Source organism: Anomaloglossus baeobatrachus, chromosome 10, assembly GCF_048569485.1.
Source record: "Anomaloglossus baeobatrachus isolate aAnoBae1 chromosome 10, aAnoBae1.hap1, whole genome shotgun sequence".
Taxonomy (NCBI): domain Eukaryota; kingdom Metazoa; phylum Chordata; class Amphibia; order Anura; family Aromobatidae; genus Anomaloglossus; species Anomaloglossus baeobatrachus.
In genome coordinates this window covers 185,557,439-185,563,438 of record NC_134362.1, presented here as the reverse complement: position 1 = coordinate 185,563,438, position 6,000 = coordinate 185,557,439, and the positions used below count along the sequence as shown (strand labels likewise).

The 6,000-nt window shown below is 54.2% G+C and overlaps 1 protein-coding gene across 4 annotated transcripts in view; it reads right to left on the bottom strand.

The window, feature by feature from the left end:
* The window catches only part of ACSF3 (acyl-CoA synthetase family member 3), a 132,996-nt gene that overhangs the window by 14,256 nt on the left and 112,740 nt on the right, over positions 1-6,000 (bottom strand). The gene's annotated exons all lie outside the window — the stretch shown is intronic.

Genomic DNA, 6,000 nt, shown 5'->3' with positions numbered 1-6,000 from the left:
TCTACTCCTGGTAGAGGGTTGCCAACTGATCCTGGCCAAAAAAAAAAAAAAGAAGAAGAACAGGAGTATATGAAAATATATCATCCAGATTTGGAAAGTGTTTTTTTTTGTTTGTTTTTTTTATAGCCAAGGGGGCGGAGTCAGGCACAGAAATATTATTTGTACTCATATATAACTTTTCTTTTGAGACCTAGTTGAAGTCATGGGTGCTTACTTAAAGCATGGTCATCCCCGTCATCTGCAGATTCCTATCCAAATCTATTTTTTTCATACCAGTCATTTTCATTGACCCCGTTCAGCCGCGTCTACGGCCGCCCCCCGTTCAGCCGCGTTTACGGCCGCCCCCCGTTCAGCCGCGTCTACGGCCGCCCCCCCCGTTCAGCCGCGTCTACGGCCGCCCCCCCGTTCAGCCGCGTCTACGGCCGCCCCCCCCGTTCAGCCGCGTCTACGGCCGCCCCCCCGTTCAGCCGCGTCTACGGCCGCCCCCCCGTTCAGCCGCGTCTACGGCCGCCCCCCCCGTTCAGCCGCGTCTACGGCCGCCCCCCCGTTCAGCCGCGTCTACGGCCGCCCCCCCCGTTCAGCCGCGTCTACGGCCGCCCCCCCGTTCAGCCGCGTCTACGGCCGCCCCCCCGTTCAGCCGCGTCTACGGCCGCCCCCCCCGTTCAGCCGCGTCTACGGCCGCCCCCCCCGTTCAGCCGCGTCTACGGCCGCCCCCCCCGTTCAGCCGCGTCTACGGCCGCCCCCCCGTTCAGCCGCGTCTACGGCCGCCCCCCCGTTCAGCCGCGTCTACGGCCGCCCCCGTTCAGCCGCGTCTATGTTGACCCTGTTTATCTGTGTCTAAGCCAGCCACGTTCATCAGCATCTACCATTTTAAATCGCGTCTATATTGACCTTGTTCATTGGTGTCTACGTTGACCCTGTTTATCTCCATCAATGTTGACCTTGTTCATTAGCGTTTGCCTCCGCCCCCCGTCCGACCGCGTCTGCCTCCGCCCCCGTCCGGCCGCGTCTGCCTCCGCCCCCGTCCGGCCGCCTCTCTCTCCGCCCCCCGTCCGGCCGCCTCTCTCTCCGCCCCCGTCCGGCCGCCTCTCTCTCCGCCCCCGTCCGGCCGCCTCTCTCTCCGCCCCCGTCCGGCCGCCTCTCTCTCCGCCCCCGTCCGGCCGCCTCTCTCTTTGCCCCCGTCCGGCCGCCTCTCTCTCCGCCCCCGTCCGGCCGCCTCTCCCTCCGCCCCCGTCCGGCCGCCTCTCCCTCCGCCCCCGTCCGGCCGCCTCTCCCCTCCGCCCCCGTCCGGCCGCCTCTCCCTCCGCCCCCGTCGGTCCGCCTCCCCCTCTGCCCCCCGTCGGTCCGCATCTCCCTCCGCCCCCCCCACCGTCAGCGTCTGTGTCCAGCTGAGTCTACGTTGACCCTGTTTATCCGTGTCTACGTCAACTCTGTTTATCTGCTTCTAAGCCGGCCACGTTCATCTGCATCTACCACGTTAATCCATGTCTATGTTGACCCTGTTCCTCTACGTCTATGTTGACCCTGTTTATCTCCATCTATGTCGACCTTGTTCATCAGCGTCTAAGTCAACCCCATTCCTCCGCGTCTACGCTGACCCCGTTCATCCGCTTGTGGCCACGTTTCTGCGTCAAATCAATGCAATAGGTAAACTAATTTTGGCCATGAATAAAAAAAAAAAAAAATATATATCCTAATACAAATGAAATATGGAAAATGCAAATATAGACCTATACTAACACGTATATAATACATATGGACCGTGCAGAAGTAAAATGTGGAGGCACGTTAGTTCGCATAGTCTCAGTAAACCCAGCAGCAGCCGGGCGTCCTTGATGCACACATGTCCCGATTCCCCCCACCGCCGGCGAAATCCACTATACGGAGGCTTCTTCCGAGAGCGGGGCTGTGTAATTGAGGATGCTGCATGTGCTAAGGCTCAGGGGGGTCCACATGCTGCTGTGTACGGTGGGGCCCTGGGAGGATTGAGACAGGCCGGTGATAAGACACACTGCGATCCGCCTGTCACAATGCGCCGGGTCCCCGCTGGAGCAGCCATTAGCCAACTGTGATCTAAACCTCCAATTAAAGCGCTGATTAGACCCGGCGAGGCGTGAGCCGGCCATGAATAATTCATAGCTCTGTGCGTGAAGAAAAGAGAGCGAGGACGAGGAGAGAAACTATGGCAAATGCAGTAGAATTAACCCTTTCCGCAACACACTTATAAAAAGGGGGGGACGTCTGTATCCTCATATTATAGCAGAAAATTATGCCTCCCCCCCCTCCATCATCATCCCGTCGAGACGTAAAATCATTGCTGGCGGGTTTGCATTAGCCCGCCGCAGACAATCACATGACCTAAACGTCCCACCACAAGATGGGGGCAACATTTAGACAAAAGTAAATAAATTTGAGATAAATTTGGTGCAAAGTCTAAATAATCAACACGTTTATTTCCTTTGTGTGTATCGAACCAAAACAACAACAAAAAAAATAACAAAAGAGGGAGAAACATAAAAATTGGACATGATTTCACACAAAACCTCAAAAATGGGCTGGGCATAATTGTTGGCACTTTTCTAAAATTGTGTGATGCTCTTTTAAACTCGCCTCTGGCACGTAACAGGAGTGGGCAATATGAAAATCACACCTGAAATCGGATAAAAAGGGGAGAAGTGTGTCTGTGTGTGCCGCACTAATCATGGAGAACAGAAAGAGGAGGAGAGAACTGTCTGAGGACTTGAGAATAAAATTGTTAAAAATATCAATAATATTAAGATCTTGATGTTCCTTTATCTACAGTGCACAACATAATGAAGAAGTTTACAGCCCATGGCACTGTAGCTAATCTCCCTGGAAGTGGACGGAAGAGAAAAAGTGATGACACGCAGGATAGTCCGGATGGTGGATAAACCCCATTCAAGTTACGGAAAAAAATCTGTCCTGCAGGCTCATGAGCATCAGTGTCAGAGAGAACTATCTCTCTACATCTGAATGAAATGAAACACTATGGAGGAGACCCAGGAGGACCCTACTGCTGACACAGAGACTTAGGAAGCTAGACTGCAGTTTTCCAAAATGTACGTGATTAATCAAAATCCTTCTGGGAAAGCGTCTGGTGGACAGATGAGACCAAGACAGAGCTTTTTGGTAAAGCACATCATTCTACTGTTTACTGAAAACTGAATAAGGCCTACAAAGAAAAGAAGACAGGACCTACAGTCAGGTATGGTGGAGGTCAGATATATTTGTGGTTGTTTTGCTGCCTCTGGCACTGACTCTGTGCAAAACATCATGAAATGTGAAGCTACCAACGAGTTTTGGGTGGCAATGTAGTGCTCAGTGTAAGAAAGCTGGGTTTGGGTCCTGGTCATGGGGCTTCCAGCAGAACAATGACCCCAAACACTTCAAAAAGCCCCCAGAAATGGATGGAAACAAAGTTCTGGAGAGTTCTGAAGTGGCAGCAAAGAGACCGGATATAAGAAGAGGAGGAGCGAAGAGAAGAGGAGCGAAGAGAAGAGGAGGAGAGAGAAGAGGAGGAGAGAGAAGAGGAGGAGAGAGAAGAGGAGGAGAGAGAAGAGGAGGAGAGAGAAGAGGAGGAGAGAGAAGAGGAGGAGAGAGAAGAGGAGGAGAGAGAAGAGGAGGAGAGAGAAGAGGAGGAGAGAGAAGAGGAGGAGAGAGAAGAGGAGGAGAGAGAAGAGGAGGAGAGAGAAGAGGAGGAGAGAGAAGAGGAGGAGAGAGAAGAGGAGGCGAGAGAAGAGGAGGCGAGAGAAGAGGAGGAGAGAGAAGAGGAGGAGAGAGAAGAGGAGGAGAGAGAAGAGGAGGAGAGAGAAGAGGAGAGAGAAGAGGAGGAGAGAGAAGAGGAGGAGAGAGAAGAGGAGGAGAGAGAAGAAGAGGGGAGAGAAGAGGAGGAGAGAAGAGGAGGAGAGAAGAGGGGAGAGAAGAGGGGAGAGAAGAGGGGAGAAGAGGAGAAGAGGAGGAGAGAAGAGGAGAAGAGGAGGAGAGAAGAGAGAAGAGGAGAAGAAGAGAGAAGAGAAGCCTTCAAATATGAGAGACGTGGAGCAGATTATAAAGAATAGTCTGAGATTTCTGGTGAGAGGAGACGAAGCTTGTGGAGGGTTATAGGACGCGACTGATGGAAGGGATTTACTCCAAGGCATACAGGGTGCAGCCAAATATTAAGCTCAGGGGGACAACAATTTTGTACTGATATTTTTGGAGTTTTGCATGAAATTATGACCATTTTCTTTGTCGCTCCATTGGGAGACCCAGACAATTGGGTGTATAGCTATTGCCTCTGGAGGCCACACAAAGTATTACACTTAAAAGTGTAAGGCCCCTCCCCTTCTGGCTATACACCCCCAGTGGGATCACTGGCTCACCAGTTTTGTGCTTTGTGCGAAGGAGGCAACACATCCACGCATAGCTCCACTTTTTAGTCAGCAGCAGCTGCTGACTATGTCGGATGGAAGAAAAGAGGACACATATAGTGTCCCCAGCATGCTCCCTTCTCACCCCACTGTATGTCGGAGGTGTTTGTAAGGTTGAGGTACCCATTGCGGGTACGGCGGCAGGAGCCCACATGCTGATTCCTTCCCCATCCCTTTTTACAGGGCTCTGGGTGAAGTGGGATTTACCGGTCTCCAGGCACTGAGACCGTGCTCCATCTACAGCCCCTGGAGAAGATGCTGGATGGAGCGGAGTACATCAGGGACATGGCCCTGCTTCCTCAAGGTACTCTGTGTCCCCGTGCATTTGGCGCTCACACCGCAGCATGCTGGGTGTTGTAGTGCGCCGGGGGACATCAGCGCTGCGGCGCCTGTGCCATGGCCTCATTCAGCTTTGCTGAAGCAGGCTCACTTATGGGAATTGGTCGCGCCGGCCGCTGGGACTGCGGCGCGGCTGGCACTTGTAGTGCGCCGGGGACTTCAGCGCGGCCTGCGCTTTTACGGCGGCCGCGCTGATAACTAGAGTCCCCGGCTTTTGCGGCCTGCTTCCGTTCGTTCCCGCCCCCAGACCTGCCAGTCAGGAGAGGGGCGGGACGCTGGCCACTTCCAGGAATCGGTCGCGCCGGCCGCTGGCAGCGGCGCGGCTGGCACTTGTGGTGCGCCGGGGACTTCAGCGCGGCCCGCGCTTTTACGGCGGCCGCGCTGATAACTAGAGTCCGGCTTTTGCGGCCTGCTTCCGTTCGTTCCCCGCCCCCAGACCTGCCAGTCAGGAGAGGGGCGGGACGCTGGCCACTTCTATGAATCGGTCGCGCCGGCCGCTGGAAACTGCGGCGCGGCTGGCACTTGTGGTGCGCCGGGGACTTCAGCGCGGCCCGCGCTTTTACGGCGGCCGCGCTGTTAACTCGAGTCCCCGGCTTCTGGGCCTAGTCTCCCTTCGTTACCGCCCACAGCCCTGACAGTCAGGGTAGGGGCGTGACGCTGCATAGAGCAGAGCTGAGAGCTGGAGTATGTTTTGCATACTCCACCCCTCTCACTGTGTGCACTGTGAATCCGGATTCCCGCACTTTCTCAGGCACGCCCACGGCTTCCTTCTCTACAAGGACACCGGCAGCCATTAGTGTCAGTTTCTGTACGATACAGAGACAAGTGTGGAAGACCCTGGCATTCTGATAGTCACACAATCGCTGTAACAGGCGTTAAGCAGCACCTGTGGTGCTAACCCCCACTAGTGCAGAAGTGCACTTATAGATATGCTTGTACTATATACATTGCACTGTTTGGTCGCACGTTGTATATACCCTCCTGGATTATGCGGAGGAGTTATCAGCATATTCTCTGTGTAAAACAACAGGTGCAGAACCACATGTTTTTCTATACAGCTGGTACAGCATGTACGGCTATACGGCCGGCAGGTACATAGACTCCCATTGTATGCACTAAGGGCCAGGGGATGAGGAACGGTGTCTGCAGTATTTACTGACAGTTTTTCTGAGACTATGGCTATGATACTAGAAGCCTAGCAGTCCGGACATGTCTCTCACAATATGGGCAC